At 46.3% G+C, this 18762-nt stretch overlaps 1 protein-coding gene and 1 long non-coding RNA gene across 3 annotated transcripts in view; one reads left to right on the top strand and one right to left on the bottom strand.

Moving 5' to 3' along the window:
* The window catches only part of CYP19A1 (cytochrome P450 family 19 subfamily A member 1), a 110972-nt gene extending 93266 nt beyond the window's left edge, over positions 1–17706 (bottom strand). The window contains exon 1 of one of the 2 annotated variants that reach the window (XM_005602587.4): positions 17531–17706. The gene's annotated coding sequence lies outside the window, so the exon portion shown is untranslated. The remainder of the gene's footprint in view (positions 1–17530) is intronic. The other variant, XM_005602588.4, reaches the window with a different exon arrangement.
* On the top strand, positions 1149–3046 carry LOC111767773 (uncharacterized). The gene is made up of 3 exons (XR_002799602.2): positions 1149–1241; positions 1490–1599; positions 2908–3046. It is a non-coding gene; the product is annotated as an uncharacterized lncRNA (long non-coding RNA).
* Positions 17707–18762: the final 1056 nt, after the last annotated feature.

The raw sequence follows: 18762 nt of genomic DNA, 5'->3' as shown, positions 1-18762 counted from the left end.
TCTCAAAGATATCTCAAATCCATCAACCACCTTTCAGGGCCATTTTCTGGTGTGGGCCACCATCACTGCAACAGCCTCCTAAGTGATCTCCTGTTTCTGGACCTGCCCCTCCAGTCCATTCTCCACACTGAGGCTAGAGAACTCTTTCTAAAACACAAATCTGCTTCAAGTCCTTTATCCCACTGGCCTCAAGATAAATATAAACTCTCCAACAGGCCTTTCAAAGCCTTTCATTTACTGATTCCTGCCTACCTTTCTAGTCACGTTTCTCTCCATTCCCCTACCCCCTCTGCCATCACCAGCACTGAGGCCTGCCACACTCTTGGTCATGATAAGCCTTCTCAGCTCCTTACACACACGTTCCCTTGTACATTCTATCTGGAATACTCTTCCTTCCCACTCTCTGTGCCCCTTACACAGTGCCTGCTTGGCCTACACATACTCAGTCTTCAGGTCTCCGATGTTATCTCACCCACTAAGCCTTGAACCCCCCACATCCCATTCTAGGTGACATATGCAGAGTACCTTGTCCCCTCCTCATCACTGCATTTTTTTTTTTTAAAGATTTTATTTTTTTCCTTTTTCTCCCCAAAGCCCCCCGGTACATAGTTGTATATTGTTCATTGTGGGTCCTTCTAGTTGTGGCATGTGGGACGCTGCCTCAGCGTGGTTTGATGAGCAGTGCTATGTCCGCGCCCAGGATTCGAACCAACGAAACACTGGACCACCTGCAGCGGAGCGCGCGAACTTAACCACTCAGCCACGGGGCCAGCCCCCTCATCACTGCATTTTTAATTCCACTTTATATTTGCCTGTTTACTGGTCTCTGTCCCCTACTAGACTATAAGTAATTTCAGAGCAGGAACCATATCTGTCCAATTTACTGTTGTATTTCCTGTGCTGAGCCCAGTGTTTGCCTCTCGTTGATGCTCAAGAAGTAATTTTTGAATGAATGACTGGAAAGAAGAATGAGTCCATACATCCAAATCCTCCAGGGCAACAACCGTTTCTTATGCTTCCCGGTAGCTCCCTTCAGTGCCTAAGTCAGGATCCTATGTATTCTACATGCAAAGGAAAGGAGGTAATTATTTACTTTTGGCAAAAAGGGCTTATTATTTAAATAACATGTTTGTCTACTTCTTGATCTTTCCCTCTCTCCATGCTGAAGGCTTTTTGAACTGCACGCTGACAGGAATGCAGCTGACAACATGGTGACTCAGATCTGCCTCCAGGGGTGCTGGGTAAGCAGGGTCCCCAGCCAGGATTGGGAGGCCCACAGAATTCAAGGCCTCCAGAACCTGAATGGGCCACTCACCAAGGAGAAGCAGGAAAAAGATTCGATGGGGTCCAGACACACAAGTTGTAGTCCCGACTCCTTCACAAATCAGCTACGTGACCACAGGCAAATCACCTAGTCTTTCTGGAGTTCACTTTCCTCTTTGGTAAAATGCAATAAGGAGAAGGACTGATAATTTATCTTCACTTACAGCTCTGAGTTATCATTCTATGAAAAACATGTGTCAGCATGTTCCTACCACAGGTGAAGAAGAATAGGGCTATTTCCAATCTAAAGATCAGCATATCCATACCATTTCAAAGGTAAGTGTTTTGTAATCATAATCTCATCCGTTATCTGGGGTTTTAAACTTGGTAGTGAGTGTTTTTTTTTTCTTTTAATAACTGTGGCAGAAGCAAACATGTGGATATGCTAATGTCCATTCTCCCCCTCTTCCCTATCAATTTTGTTAGAAATGGCAACATGCTCAGTTAACAACTATACTCCCCAGCTTCCCTTGCAGCTCAAATGACCATGTGACTAAGTTCTAGCCAATAAGATATGAGCAGAAGTGTCATGTGTAGCACACAGGAACCCTCCTTAACAGGAGAGAATACACTCTTTGCCCTCTTTCTCCTCTCTTTTCTGCTGGCTGGATGAAAATAAGATGCCTGAAACTTGGCAGCCATAGTGGACCATGAGGTGATGTGCTAAGAATAGTAGAGCAGCAAGACAGAAGGAGTGTGGGTCCCTGATACCTGCAGCCACCATCCCAGCCCTGGGCTATCTTCTGTTGGACCTCTTTACCATGAAAGAGAAATAATTTCTATCTTGTTTGAACTACTATTATTTTCATTTTACAGTCACATGTAACCAAGCCGAATCCTAACTGATAAAGTAATCATCTATTTTATGCAAGACTCTGTGCTAGATACTGCAGGGGATGCAAAGGTACATAGGATTTAGACTCACAAAGACCTGGGCAGGAAGGTTCTGTCTAGGTATGAAGGGAATGCTAAGAAAAGTTTGGATTGGCAGGACCATATGGGCCTGAAGAGGAGTTACGGGAGATGAGGCCAGGGAATATGATGGAAGGAGCTTGAGTGCCAGGCTAATGAGGTTAAATGTAATCCAGTGACAAACAGAGCAGACAACCTTGCCCTCAGTTTGCAAATGAAGAAACCCAGGGCTCAGTAGGTTACAGGATGTGTCCAGGGTCATCCAGCCAGGGAGCGGCAGAGCCAATCTCAGTTCTCCTGACACTTGGCCCAGTGCCATCCCGCAGTCCTATTCTGCCTTTGAGAGAATCTGGGACAGGAAGGGTAGGAATGGAGATTTTACACTTTGACACCACCAGGGAACTGGACTGTGGTCCCCTAGTTCCCCCAAACCTCCATCAGGAAGCTCCAAGTGTTGCCAGAAGCCCAGGATCCAGACCTACCTTTAAGTCAGAGGACCCTTCCTGGGCCCCCTGCTCAGACATCCCATGAGACTACAGTGGCCAGGGTACTACTTCACTATGTAGTAAGTGCCCATATGTCAGGCACAGTGCTGTGTGCTCTACAACATTATCTAATTTACTGCCCTCGATAGCCTAGCAAGAAAGTTGTAACACCACCCCTCTCTTACAGATGAAGATGAAGAAACTGAGGCTCAAAGAAATGAAGCCACCTACTCAAAATTACTCAGTTGATGTCAAAGTTGAGGTACAAAGCCATGTTTGTTCAACACCAAAGACCTGTTCTTAGCCCCACCTTCTGACATCTTCCCATTCCCTGACAAAGCATGGAGCAGTCTCCTGTTCCCCCTCAGGCTCTAAGGACTTACCTAGTTTGATGGGTTGACCAGCACCAAAACCTCCTGCCAGAGTCCAGTTGTGCACATTCCACTTACAGTCAGGAGCCAGTGTCCTATCTAGGAATTGCATCACCCATGCCCTGCACATGACCCCTCATGAGTGAGGGATCTCCTGGGGAGAGGGTGGGCTCACGGATGCCCAGACCTCTGCAGCCTCAGGCCTCCCAGCATTCTCAGTCTTGGCTGATCATGGGGCAAGGGTGTCAGAATCCTCCCATTCCAGGTTCTAGAGTTCACAGATTCCAGTGAGCTGTTTCATGGGATCAGGGACACTTCATTCTTGGTACCCTTCCTGTGGCTGTCAGGGTTAGAATGCATTTGTTATGACTTGAGCTAACATTCTTTCAATAAACAACTGGTCGTTGGAACTGAGTCTCCTATCATTGCCAACATCTGGAAAGTTGAGTTTCATCTTGTCAGTCATCCAGGGTGCACCTCTCCAGTAATGTGGTATCTCCAGAGTTCCAACATGAACCACATATTCCCTAAGCTGACCACAGTGGTTTTCTTCTGGAACTTTCACAGGAAACACCCTGAGATGTAGTCTGCAAAGCTGAAGGCAATGAATGGACCCTGGTCCCTCTGCATTCATTGCCCAACTATGAGGGGCCAAGCACTTTCCAGGCGTTGCCCTGGGTTGTCACCAGTCCATCCCATTCCTGTCTTGTGCAACCTCCCTCCCCATTGGCCAAACTGTTGCTGTTCCTTTCAAGCCTCAGCCTAAGACTCTCGCCCCTACACCCTCTCCCCTAATCAGGCTGAAAACGGAAGGTGTTCACCTTATTTTATTAAAACTAGATATATTTTAGGCTTAACCTAAGTCTAGCAGATTTTAATAGTTATTAATAGAATATTCATCCCATTTCCTTGTAAACACTGTAATCAACAATCTCATTCTCAGATGTACCACTTAAAGCATCTGAAATCAGACATGAAAGAATAATTTAAATTCGTTCATGACAAAGTTTTCTGAAGATAAATGCAGGTTCTGTCAGATGAAGAAACACATACAATTCTCACAGACACTTTCGTGTATTGTGGTGCGATCAAAATATCTCACCAGATCTTATCATTATACCTGGTAGACATTGTTATAAACGGTTCTTATACAGTCCTCGTAACCCATCATTGTCACCCGTAAGAGACGGCCAGTGAAGCACTTGGATCCACGTGATTACCGAAGACTCCCTGTTTCATTGGCTGCGGCAATCTCATGAAAATCATGCCCTGAATGTTTCATATACAGCAACACTGCGCATTTATACATTCCCCCTAGGAAGAACAAGCAGTTGGACGTGAAAGGACTTTAAGACCCCAGACACGTGCCGGCTATCCTTTTAAGATAGGCATCACCGGCCAAAGTCAGGCTGGGCTCCTCCTAATAGTTGTGTGCTCTCTAGTAGGTCATTTACACTCTCTGAACCTCAAGTTTTTCATCTGTAAAGTGGAAATGATAAGAATGCCTGCCTGCTGTGAGGTTCAAATAAGATCATGGATGGGAAATCCCTTTGTAGGCCACAAAGCAACACTCAATGTTGACCATTTTTTTCACACACGTTAACTGAATCTTCAGAACACTAGGAAGTAGATGTCATCTTCCCCTATTACAGGTGTGGAGACTCAAGTGGATAAGCACTGGAGAGCCTGAGGTCCAAACCCAGATCTCTTTTTCCTCTCTGAGCGAGGGCATAGTCCACAGCCCTGTCCCTGCTCACCGCCGTGTCATCTGCATACTGCGAGCAGCACATCATTGAGCCGTTGGCCTTAAGTCTGGGAGCAAAGCAGGTGTCAAGAGCCACAGACTGGGGAGGGGGGATCAAGGGGAGCCAGCAAGCCTCTGAGGCCTCCACTGGCCATGAGCCCTACCCCCGCCTCCAGCTGCCTGCCTTCCCCCGATGAGTGTGTTTGCCAAGTGCCTGTGGAGCACCTACTTCCACCCTGCCCTGGGCTGAGTAAGCTCAGGGGAAACAGCTGGGATTCGGTGGCACTGCCCTGAAGAGACTTGTCCTCCGGCTGAGACAAGAACTCAGAGACGCAAGTAACCAACAGTCAAACACAAAACAGCACACGGTCAGGTGGCGGGTGAGTGGGAAGGTGAGAGTAACATTCCTAGATGCTCCATTGGAAGGCACTGACAATTCCTGAAGCTTTGTATGCCCCCCAACAAGCCTGAGAGCTATCTCAGTTTGGAGAGACACAGAATCTGCATCATCCCCCCCTCTTTATATAACCCCACTCCTGAGGTCCCTCTCAGCCCTTTCCCTTCCCATCCCCCAAACCGGCTCTGTCACTGATCTATAGACTCCATGAGGTCAGGTAGCAGAGGTTTCCGTCCCCGGGTGCTTCAGGCCTGGTCCCGAGCCTTCCCAGAGTCGGTCCTCAATGAACATCTGCTGAACGGAACAGACCGACAGCACCTAGGAACTCATCCTCTGGCCCCAGAGGCCCTTGAGAGAGTGCGCAGGCAGGCTGGACCCTGTCCGGGAAAGGGGGGACCTAGGCCCTCACAGAGAGGGGAGGAGCCCAGAGGAGCTCCTGGGAAGAAAGGAAGAGGAACCCACCAACAACCTGTGAACTAAATTGAGAGAAATGCCTTTCAGAAAAGAAACCTGGTAAATGAAATTCCTGAGTGCAGCAGCCAAGTCAGGGAGCATCCTCATCCGCTTGTGTGAGAGGACGGAGGATGGAGGATGGAGCTGCAGCTCCCTTCTCGCCTCCCTGTCTCTCGCTGGAGCGGCCCTCCTGCCACTGGCAGGGCTGGGCTGTGGAGTAAAGGCGCTGCTTCCTGGCCTGGACTTAGGCCGAGTGGAGATTGCGAGCACCTTCCACATCACTGGGGGCCCGACCTCTTCAGAGGAAGGTGGCCCTAATTAATTGCGAGGCACCGTGTTCTTCCCCTGATCTCCTGCCGGGCGAGCGGAGAACAAGTGGAGGCTTTCTCTGAACAGTGTGCGGCCCCTTAGCTGATTTGGAAGCACAAAGGGAAAATTAATAGAGAACTACTACATGCAAATGCCTGTCTCTTGTTGTACGCTATATTTAGAGAGAGGAACGGCCTTGGCGTTTAGAGCTAAGTTTTCTGTAAGAGTTTCTTGCTGCTACTGCTGTTAGCCATTCAGACAGGAAGAGCAAACTGGAAGGACTCAAATGTTGGTCACACCACCAAATCACTTAAAAATGCGTCCCAGGCCCCCTTCAGTCGTCACATTTTTTAATTTCTGGAAGGATAGAGAACTTTCTGAGGAGAGCTTGACAGAATGTTTTCCACCTTCCCTCCCCAGCCTGCCCCATTAGGGTTTTGCAGTTACCTTTGATGGCAGCAGCTGTGAGGAAGCTAACTGGCCATGTGGTCTTGGGCAAGCCCCCATCCCTCTGGGTCTCAGTTGCTGACTGCAGGACCTCTAGCTTTCTCTCCCACTGTGGAACCCCTTCCAGCTCCACGAGTCCATAACCAGTGATCCCATTAGGAAACAATGCAGTTCCTAGAATTACAGGTCTGCAGGGAACACATCCCACTTCTGGCTCAACTGTTCCTAAAGTGCTGCTAACACAGAGGTGCCAAACCTTGAAGCCTCAATAATGGCTACAAGGAATTCAGTGTTTTCTTCTGTGCCAAATGCCAGCTGGAACCACAAGGGCCCTGGACAGGCCTTCGCTGGCCCAGTAAAAAGGAAGGAAATGGACCTTGTGCCTTCCTCCTGCTTTCTCTTCTAGTGGCCTTCTGGGTCGCCTTCTCTGGACCGCCTCCCACACCCCTACAGGTGAGCCATCACCTCCCCAAGAGCCCAGGCCTGTGGGTGGCCTACAATTGCCCACCATGCCTGGTCTTCTCCAGCCCCCTCCTTCCCTGCCTACTGAGCAGCTCCTACTATAGGAAGCTGCTCTCAGATGGAAAGCAGCCAATTGACTAACTCGCGCTCGGGCATCACGCTTCCTAAAGAAAGAAAATGCGGATGCCCTGTGGGAGAAAAAAATCCATAAGTTCCCAAAGAAATTAATTTTAAAGAGTAGACCTTGAGACGTCAAAGATGAACCAAGAGAGGGAGATGTTTTAGGCACGGGGGCCTTCCAACGCCAAATTTTCGGATTTGGATGTGGCTCTAACCCTTCTTCTGAAACTGTGAGCTCTTGGGAAATTTATTTAACCACTCTGAAATCTGATTTCTAGGACTATAGCATGGCTCAGGAGCCACTGACCTACCCCTATGAGATAACGTGAAAGCGCTCACACACTGTAAAGTTCAGCACAAACCTCCGTGTCCACGCCCCCATCACCTCCCCAGGCGGTGTGTGTGTCTGGAGCCAGCCCACTCCCTAAGTCACCTCCATCTTAGCTCCACCACTCAGGAGCCCTATGGAGAAGAGGAGGGAGGGAGAGAAAGATGCCTGCGTTTTCCCTTCCCACCTTCCCTAGGCTTCATCCTCTCCTCACCTCCCAGTCACCACAGGGATTCCGAATGGTGTTTTTGTGTGTGGATCCCTCCTCCCGAGAAAATGCTCCAGATCTCTGAAACCCACAGGCTGAATTTCACCGCAGCATTTCTGACACCGTCTGTAACATGACAACAGGAGCCTGGCGTGCAGGGCAGGGGGGAGGAGGGTCTGTGTGGAATGTTTCTGTGCCGCGAATAAAACCAGGAGACATGGCGGGCGGGGGGAGGGGGGGGTCTCGCTTTTTTCTTTAAGCCTACACAAAAATGTGTCCCTTCTGATTCTATTCACAGCGTCTTTCAGCCCCCTTGAAGACTGGGCAGCACGATGACAGGCTTGGTGCGATCTTAAAATCAGGCAGCATGTGGAATGGGACTATTCCCACATGTTCCCCTTGGTCAGAGGACAGCCCTCCACCCCCAACAGAGTGGACACTCTCCTTATTTAAATGTAGACATTTCTCATCATTTCCGAAGATTCGTACTTATGAAGTCGTAACTTGTTGGGAATTAGTCTAGCTATTCCTAATTACCATTAGGCTCATTTGATAACAATGTGTTACCAAATAAATTTGGGAATTGTTCTTAAAATGCCGACATAGAAATAAAGGCAAATAAAACAAACCAATTTATAGGATACCAGAACATTGTAAAGAGAGGAGCCACCGTATTTATTAAACCCCAGTCTGATGAAGTAGTGCATGCTGGGTGACAAGGTCACACACTGATCACCAGCTCTTCTAATCCAGCTCATGGATGGTTGAGAACGTAACAGCAGTAGAATAAGATAAACTAAAAGATAATTATAAGCCAAAAGAACAAAAGGCAAATTCAAAGCTGGTTCAAAACTAAACACTGATTTAAAGCCAACAAAAAAAATACAGAAATTAAATTTAAATGAGAAAAAGTATATATGGAAAATGCAAATTTCAACAGGGAGAGTAAATATTAACTGGAAGTCCATTTAAGCTGCCCACTGACCTGGAGTGCTTGTTGCTGGCAGGGCGAAGAGGTTATCAGGACTGAGAAGGCTGGGAAGAAAGGATCTAATGCAAGGACTTGCAGCCTAAAGACATTCACCTCCTTTACCACATGCTTTCTCTGCTTTGTCTTCTTGGGTCCGTAGTATGACACTAAATCAGGGGCTTGCACCTCATACTTATCCAACAAGTAATTAAGAGAATTCCTGAGCCCCCCAGATTTTCCCAGTTTGATTAGGGTAAGTGTCCAAATCAGGCTGCTACAGGATAAGGACCTGTTTTACTGAACACTGTCAGCTCGATGCATACCTTACCCAGCACCTCCCAGCCACGGCTTCCAAGAGGCCAGAGGCAAAGCTCTTCTAGGAATATGAAGGAAAAGCAGTGCATGGGCAATATTAACACCTAATGTCTGGAAATCCCGAATGACAAGAAATGAGATGAGCAAAACTAATAGAACCATGACATGGACCTGACAGTAAAAGAATTTTTGCTGGTAGAATTCTCAACTACAATAAAATGTAGAATGAGGCTCAAGTTTAAATATTATACCAGTAAATACCACGGATCTAGACTTTCACTCAGGTTTTTTTCTTTATCAGAATTGTCCAAAATCGTGCTAAGTACCTAAAGAAAGGAACAATGTACCTATGACACAGTGTTGTCCTTGAAACTCAAAAATAGCGAGTTATAAAACTGGATAGAGTTGTGTAACAGAAAATGCCCTTCCTAGAGCTCATTGGCCAGAAACATAGAATTTTGAACCCAGAAGAACTCTTAATAGAAGACCCAGATTTAAGGTAATAATACCATCTGACAAACCGAGGCACAGGGCCTTGGAAAGGGGCCAGTGCACTGAGGGGCCTTAAAGCTTCACGATCTTGAGCTTCATGGTGTATCCACCTCTGCCAATGCATCATTGTGTAACTCCTTTAAATAGTTGTTACCTCATTTCATTGACTCCTAGACTTTTCACCTTGGAAATATGAACTGACTTCGCCATGGCGACACAACTAGTTGGTAGAAAAGTCAGGGATCAAGCCCAGTCTTTTGAATTCAAATCCAGAACTGTGTTCCCTACACCCACTACATCTTCAACCACTTTGCAAATACCCCTAATCATCCAAAAGTAGTTTATATTTTTGGTTTCAGGCAGTCAATAAAAGGTCTTAATCACCTAGCATCTCAAAAGAATAAACACTTTTAACATTTAGAAGTAAAGTAACCTAGGACTCAGTCCAGCCCTAAACGGAAGCTGGTGGGGGCTACATGGCGCCATATGTCAGACTGGTGATAGCTCAGATCTCTCCTGCTTGTGCTCATGGCTGTTCTCCATTTCTTCCAGAATCAGGTGCCAGGGCTAATTAAATTCCTGATTAAAGCCCAAGGCACCCCTAGAGGGGTTCAGCCGGCAAGCTGGCTGGGTGGAAAGCACCAACCCGTCCCCTCTATTGGATATCCAGACACTGGCATTAAATTAGTAGAGCCATCTATTATCCTCCCCCAACCCCAAATCATGCATTCATTCATTCATCCATTCGTTCACTTACTCATTCATTCAACATTCTTAATGAGTGCCTTAGGACATAGGACACATCAATCTCTCCCCTCAAGGAATTTACAGTCCATCTGAAAGGATAAGAAATGAACTCGCAAGAAGAAGTTAAGGCGGAGCAAGTGTAGGCAGCTCAGAGTAGGAAAGAGAGAGTTTCCTGGAGGTGGAGCTGGTCCAGGTGGCCTTCATGGAGGAGGCAGAGCCTGTAAACTCCTGGGAGGAGCTAGGCTTGAAAACTCTTGATTCTTCCATCCCTTGCTTGAACAAAGAAACATCTCAGTGACACTGAGAGTAGGACACATAAGCCAGTCACTTAGGGACTTGTTAATTTCTGAATTTCTCCAAAGTGGAAGATAAGGTTATTAAGGGACCCGTCTCCTTACTGCACACAGGCCATTTGGGGCCAGGCTTGGGCCCACCAGACGGATGAGCATTTCCTCATAGGCACTGGCTCACTTAGGGTAGTGGCTCTCAGCCACACACTAGACCCAATGCCCCTTTTATAACAAATAATTTGTAACTCTCCCTTTGCTATGCTCAAATGAAAACCATAGAATCTGCCTACCTACAAAATTTCCCCTCTAAAATTCATAATTTCAATAAAAATAATGCACTCCCTGAGTTATAATCAAGGAACAAAGAAAAGTAATTTCATACTAAAATAAGTATTTCAATACCCGAAAAAACATGTCCACAACCACGCTGGAAGACCTGAGTCATTAGATCTCTGCTCTTACGTGCGGAATCACCATGAATGCAACAGATAAAAATGCGCGCGGATTCACAAGAATTTTAAGGGCCGCTCAAATACTGTGATTGGCATTGTCATTCATAATCTGATTTTCCAGAATGGTGAACAACTTGTAAAGTCCTACACAGAATGTACCTCCTTCAATCAATTTTGCATTCCTGAAAAATTCAGTTTATGTTAGAACTGCAAAAATCCTTTGTGTTTATATGTAAAATGGATGCTAGACTCAGATAATTATGAACAGGGTTTTCATGGGCATGAATATCCAGCGGGATGTTTAAAAGCCATGTGTGACAGTACCTTGTGATATAAACTGTCCTGACCACTGAAGAACATGTGCATCTCTGCCCTAGTCCACTAAATGCCAGTGGCATCCCCACTCCCATCATTGTGACAAATTGTGATTGTGACAAATGCCTCCATACTTTCCAAAAATGCCTCTTATGGGCTGGAGCCGCCCTTTTTGGGAAGCCTAAGTTAGAGGGCAGGGTGTGTGTGTGTGTGTGTGTGTGTATGTGTGTAGGTTATGTCTTCCAACAGCTGAAGTTAGGGGGTTACCTGCTTACTCTATTGCTTCCTGAGATGGTTAATTTTATGTATCAACTTAACTGGGCCACGGGGTGCCCAGATATCTGGTCAAACATTATTCTGGGTGTTTCCGTGTGTTTTTGGATGAGATTAGCATTTAAATTGGTGGACTGAATAAAGCAGATCTCCCTCCCTAAAGTGGGTAGGCCTCATGCAATCAGTTGAAGGCCTGACTAGAACAAAAAGGCTGACCCTCCCTGGAGTAAGAGAGAATTCCTCCCGCCTGACTGCCTTAGACTGCCACACTGGCTTTTCCTGCTTTAGGACTTGAACTGAAATATTGGCTCTTCCTGGGTCTCAAGGCTGCCAGCATTCAGACTGGAACCACAGCATCAAATCTCCTGGCTTTCCAGCTTGCCAACTCACCCTGCACATCTTGTCAGCCTCCACAATCATATGAATCAGTTCCCTATAATGAATACATATATATATGACCTCTCTATATTATCTATACATATCTGCATATACATCCTGTTGGTTCTGTTTCTCTGAAGAGCCTGACTCATACACTCCCACGCCAGTCTGAGCCAAGCCCTTGCCCTGGCCTGCCTCTCGCATTCTGGTCCCACACTCCAAAGTGCTGGGTTCTTGGGGCCATCACAGCCCTTAGTCCACCCTAAGGCCCCCTGAAGCACATATCAGGAGGCTCCGGCTTCAGCACACAGAACCCTACCCCAAACTCAGCATGAACCAGGCAACGGCAAACAGGAAGGGGAAGGGACACCAATAAGGCGTCCTCTAGAGCTGACTGGCCCTGAGACTTTGGCCCCTTTTCAGTGTCTGCTTGGACATTCAGGCTTGGGGCCTTTGGTGAAACAGGGAGGGCCTTTTGGGGAAGACATGAGTATTAGTAGTGCTCCCCCAGAAATGTAACAGGAAGGTAAACGAGGCCAGGACCAAAGAGAGGGAAATTTTACAAGGTAAGCAGATACAGAGAACTCCCTTCAAACACCCCTTGGGATGGAAAAACTTTCTCAAGGGAGCACCCTCTCTCACTGGGCAGAGGGGATGGTGGCATGAAACTTCAATTACTCCCTCTTCAGTGAGTGAATCTCACATTCAGGAAAGGAAGTCTCAGACAGAAACTATAGCCAGGGTATTTCATTTTCTCACATATTCATTCAGTCATTCAAAAATGTATGGAACGTGTACTATATGCCAGGCATGCGTTAAAGTTCTGGGAATATAATGAGTAAGATGTTGGGCTGTCCTCAAGGAGCTCACAGACTGGCAGGGAGATAGACAGGTAGAAAGGCAATTATAAAATGATGGATGGACTCTAGAATGGGTAAACATGATTGCAGTGGGAGTGCGAAGCTGGGGCAGCTACGCCTCCCAGAGAGCTGCGGTCAGGGGTGAGGAGGCTCTAAAAGAGAACACCAGAGGTAGGTTTCAAAGAATGAATTAAAGTTAGCCAGATAGAGAAGGGAAAAAGGGCAGAAAAAGCAGAGAGGTGAGTGCTGTAGTGGCATGGAGCAAGGAAGGAGCAGGCACCTCCCAGAAGCTGAAAGAAGGAATCTAGGACACAGTGTGGAATGGTGAGACATAGGCGAGAGAGAGTGGGCAGGGGTCGGATCATGGAGGACCCCGTGTGTGCCATGCCAGGGAGCTTGGTTTTCACTCTGAAGGCACTGGGAAGCCCCTGAAATATTTTAAGCAAGGGACTGACACAATCATATTTGTATAATAAACATATCCCTCAGACTAAAGAATCGAGTCTGGGTGCATAAACTAGCAGACTTATGCTAGGAGGAGCACTTAAGCACTTGGGGAGCACTTCAGCAGGGAGCAGGGGGAGCCCTCAGGAAAGTGTCGCCGTAATCTGGTTGAGGCACGACAGGGACCCAAATTAAGGCACAGTCAGGGAGGAAGAAAGGGGCTTAAGGAAAATCAAGTAGGGAAAGGATTTGTGTATACACATACATACACACACACATAACTGATGAGTAAAATATGAAAAAAATCTTGCTATCACTAATAAAGCAATAAAATATAAAATGCTATGACACTTTCTTCCACTGACTTGATAAAGGTTTTTCTTCTGTTTTCCTTTTAGGAATACAGCAGCAGGAGATTTGGGGAAAGTTTGGACGTGCTGAGTTTGAGGTCCCTGTGGGCCTCCAGGTGGAGCCACACCATGGGTAGTTGGCCCTGTGGGTCCAGAGCTCAGAAGAAAGGCCTAGGCTGCACACAGAGCTCGGGAGTGGTCCATGGTAGGTGGTGGTCAGAAGCTTTGAAAGTAGATGAGATCACCAAGGAAGAGTCTACAGAGAGAGGATTTGGGGCAAAACCCTGGAGAACAGCGGCAATAGAGGTGAAGAACAGTTGAAGGACACTGAGAAGGAATGGTCAGAAAACTAGGAGGAAAACTGGAAGTAATGTCAGGGAAGCCGAGCTAGGAAGGAGCGTCAAGAAGGAGAGGGTGAGGAAGAGCGCCAAAGGTTGCAGAAAGATCAAATAGGACTGAACTTTAGACTGAAGGGTGTGAATTGTATCTAGCAAACAAGTCATCAGTGCCTTGTTTCTTCTATTTTACTTAATTTTTACCACTTAGTTCACTCTCCTCCATTTCCTTTGTATTAATTAGTTAGCTCAAGTTCCTATGCAATTCTATTTTCCTTGTTAGCTGGGGAGCTCTACTCTCCTTTTCCACTCTACCAGCTGCCTCCTCCTTTTTGTCCCTCATAGTCAGAACCATACTTTTTTCCATTATATGAAGATAGGATTCCAACTATCTCCCCCAAATTCTCTATTCTCCTGCTGTTCTTCCGCCTCCTCAGAATGAATGCTTTCACTTCCCGTTCTCACACACCAACATGAGACCTGTGGAAGACTTTTACTTCCCCTCTTTCTCCTTTCATGCATTTAGTTCCAGGCTATTATTAACATTTCCCTTGAAATATACGTCTCTTCTATTTTGCACACTTCTGTTACACATTCTAAACAGTCTATTATGATCCATCCCAACGTAACTAATTATCTATTGTAAGGATCCTTGCTCATTGCTACTATTTTTTTCCTTTTTATCTTCCCTCCCTCCTGAAGCCTTTAAGCTGACTCATTTATTGTTTGGTTAGATCTTTTCTTAACATCCTTTTCTCTGATAGAAGACGTGGGTGACATGTCCTTTGAATCCTTGCGTATTCTCAAGTACATTACTTTCACTCTGGCAGGCGAGTAAGGTCTTGCTACAGGATTCTTGGTATGCAGTATTTTTTTTCTCAGTAACTTTCACGTGATTCACCTCACTCATCTCTGCCTCAAGTGTTATAGAAGAGAAACTCGATGCCCCATGGTCCTTCTTCCTCTGGAAGTAACTTGTAGTTTCCTTCTGGAAGATTGTAAGATTTTCTTTTTATCCTTAGACCTCGGGAACTTACCAAGCTATGACTCATTTGTCTTGTCCAGAACTTCTCAAAACCTTCTGATCAGCAGACTCAGGCCTTTTCTTTAGCTTGGGAAATTTACTCCTTATTACTTAAGTATTACTCCTCTCCTTTCCCTCTACTTAATTTGCCTGCAGATCTAGTCTTTCGGTTCCAGAAAATCTTTTTGTGCTCTACTGAAATCTTTACAGCCTAATATTAGTTTTAAAGTTGTCATTGTTCTCTAGTGGTTTGGTTTCATAGAAGCCTCTTCTAAAAGTATCACTGGGCCCCTTAGGTATTATGGTAGTGGGTTTTTTGTCTGCTATCTGGGCTTAGTGACAGCCACTGGGGTACCTTAAGAGGGGGCAGACCCACAAGTGGTATTAGTCCCTCTATCAAGGCTCCAGGAGAAGACTCTCATTCCCTAGTTTTCTTACATCTCCCAGTCTCAGGAATAGAGATAGAACTCAGTGTACCTGACACTCCCTTCCCTCTCATCCAGCTGGGTCTCTTTGCCAGGATACTTACTGGTGCCAAGATACTGGTGCCTTCTTAAGATCACAGAAGAAAGGGTAGTTTTTGAGACCAGGTGCTTACATGCACAGCTTTAAGAAAGCAGCACAGGTCCCATTCAAGAAGTCATCTCAGGGTGACATCAGCAAGATGGCAGACTAGGAAGACCTGGACCTTCTTTCCCCTCAAAAACACACTGATTCAACTACAATTCATGGGCAAATTCCCTTTGTGAGAAATCCAGAAACTAACTGAAAGGTTGGTGCACCCCAGGCAAACATGAAGCCAGACTCACTAAAGCCACTAGGGAAATTCAGAACATCCTTTTGCCAGAATTCCTACCCTGGCATAGCATCATATGATCAGGAAGAGATCCCCAGCTCCCAGATTCTCCCAGGGTAGGGAAAGAGTTGGTTCACACATCCAATGGCCCAACTTTTTTGAGGGGGCTCCCCAGAGAACTGGCTTCTGTCTCGCCAGTCTTGGAGCTCGGATGGGCCCAGAACAGTCTAGCCATCCAGGGAAGAACAGAGACAGTGACTTGGACTGGTAAATCCTCCTCCCCTCTGCTCAGCACAGAGTGAGAGGGCAAAAACCACAGCTGCTAGCTTGTCCCTGGTGAGGGAAAGAGTTGGTCTAGGTTTCTAAAGCCACAACTTTTGTGAGGGCTTCCCAAAGGACTGGCTTCTCTCTTGCCTGTCTTAGACTGCTGAGGTGACTTGGCATAATCTAGCCACCTTGGGGCTAATGAGAACAGAGACAGAAATTTGGGCTGGCAGTCCTCATAGTACCTCTTTCTGGTTCAGGATGGAGCAAGCAGACAAAAAATACCAGTTTTCAGATACTCCCTCAGGAAGGAGAGTTGGACAGAGTGTCCAATGAACCAACTTTTCTGGGGACTGCCCAAGGAACTGACTTCAGTCTCACTTGTCTTCATGCACTGACAGGACCTGGTCTACCCTAGACACCTGGGGACTGTGAAAAACAGAGAAAGTAGGTTGGATTAGCACAAAAGATTGAGGGGTTGCCAGAATCTCTGGTCAGGCTGATTGGTGGGGGTCTTTTGTACAAGGCCAGCTGTGAAGACTGGAGGGGTGGCTGCTTTGTCTAACACACAGACACCAATACAGAGTCAAGGAAAATGAAGAATCAGGCAAAGATGTAACAAACAAAGCAACAAGATAACTCTTCAGAAAATGACCCTAATGAAATAAAGTTATATGCTCTACCTGACAGAAAATTCAAAATAACTGTTGTAAACATGCTTACTGAGGTAAAGAGAATAATGCATGAACAAAATGATAACCTCAACAAAGAGAAAGAAAATATTAAAAAGGGCCAAACAGAAATCATGGAGCTGAAGAACACAATAGCTGAACTGAAAAATTCACTACAGGGGTATAGACCAAGTAGAAGAAAGATCAGTGAACCTGAAGACAATTCATTGGAAATAATTCAGTCAGAGGAACAAAAAGAAAAAAGAATGAAAAACAGTGGAGAAAGCTTAAGGGACTTACGGGAAATCATTAAGCAGACCAATACACATTGTGGAAATTCCAAAAGAAGAAAAGAGAGAGAGAAACAGAAAGCTTATTCAAAGAAATAATGGCCAAATATTTCCAAAATCTGGGGAAAGAGATGGGTATCCAAATCGAAGAAGCCCCAAAAATACCAAATAAGATGAACCTCCGAAAACCCCACACTGACATTTTATTTAGAGTTTGGAAGATGGCAGTGTAGGAAGATCCTGAACTTGCCTCCTCCCATGGACACAACAAATCTACAACTACCAGTGGAAAAATTTCTTCTGAGAAAGACCTGGACACTGGATAAAAAGAACCTCCACAAGGGACAGCGCAGACAGAGCTGAAAGAAACAGAGAGAGCTCTGCCAAAGGAATAAAAACTACACCCCAGCCATGGTGCTTCATAGCCAGGAGCTATCTCAAATGTATGGAGCTTTTCCGAGAGGAGCAGGGGATCTGAGCTCCACATTAGGCAACCCAGCCCTTACATTCAGCACAACAGAGGTGAGATCTCATAATAACTTGGTTTTGCTGTCTTTGAAAACCAACAGGGAATACACCCAAGAAAATTACAGAACTTCAGAGAAAGAAAAACCTGCTCCTACAGGGCCCACATACGGATTCACCAGACCAGTAAACCAGCCCAAAAACACCAGGTAGAAAAATCCATTGGTAAAAGAGACTCACTTATTAAGCTTGGAGCTTATCTTGGAGAGGCAGGAGACAGCTGAGACACTGGTGGCAGCTGTTACTGTGACCAGTTCAGTTGTGCTGACGCAAATGCTGATAGTTGCTTTTGTACCTCTGCCTTTAGCCTGTTAGGACAGGTCTCTGCCCCACCTAATATAGCACCTGAGGCAATCGAGCACAGCCAGGAAGCAGGAAGCCTTCTCAAGGGACTAGCACCACCCACCAGCAAGCCCACAGCAAACTTGTGGGCCCACAGTGGCGGGGCTGTGGGGCATGTGGGGCATGTGGGCCCACAGCATACTTGTGCCACTGCCCATCCCACATAGCCTCACAGGGCATCTGCCCCACCTTCCAATGCCTGAAATGATTGTGCACAGCTGTACCTGGGGCTGGCTCCATGCATCTGAGCTCCTGATGCAGTTGTATGCCCCAGGGCAGCATAACTACATCTAGCCAGAGGCCTGCCCCATCCAAAAAAGAGCTGATGAGAGTGCACACCTGCAGGGAGCCACATCAGAGGTCTACAGCAATTGTGAGTCCCTGAGCCTAGCAACCAGCCACACTGGGGCCTGACTCTCTACAGCAAAACAGGAGTAGTTCTGTGCTGTTAGACTTTGCAGCCAGCCATGCATGGCAGGGGGGCTTACCCGACCCAATAACATGACTGTAATAGCAGCATGCAGCCAAGCCTTACAGCCAGCCAGCCTGGGGACCAGCTTAGCCTACCCATGCACCCGCAGCAATAGCAATCCCACCACAACATAAGGGCACATGCAGCCCACACAGGGGACACTGCTGGAGTATTTGGCAGCACTGATGAGAGGGGAGCATGTTGCTGGGCCCCATAAGGCATCTCTTACATCAGGCCACATTTCCAAGATTAGGGGACATAACCAATATACCTAATACATAGATATAAGCACAGAGAAGTAGGCAAAACGAGGAGACAAAGGAATATATTCCAAATGAGGGAACAGGACAAATCCTCGGAAAAAGAACTAAACGAAACAGAGAGAAACCATCTACCTGATAAGGAGTATAAACTAGTAGTCGTAAGTATGCTCACTGATCTTGCAAGAAGAATAGATGAACAGAGTGAGAACTTCAAGAAAGAATTGGAAAATATAAAAAAACAACCAATCAGACCTGAGGAAATACAATAACGGAAATGAAAAATTCACTAGAGGGAATCAACAGCAGAGTAAATGACACAGAAGAACAGGTCAGTG

The sequence above is a fragment of the Equus caballus genome, chromosome 1 (genome assembly GCF_041296265.1).
Source record: "Equus caballus isolate H_3958 breed thoroughbred chromosome 1, TB-T2T, whole genome shotgun sequence".
Classification (NCBI taxonomy): domain Eukaryota; kingdom Metazoa; phylum Chordata; class Mammalia; order Perissodactyla; family Equidae; genus Equus; species Equus caballus.
The sequence above is the reverse complement of the archived record's forward strand: the minus strand, read 5'-3'. Positions and strand labels throughout refer to the sequence as shown.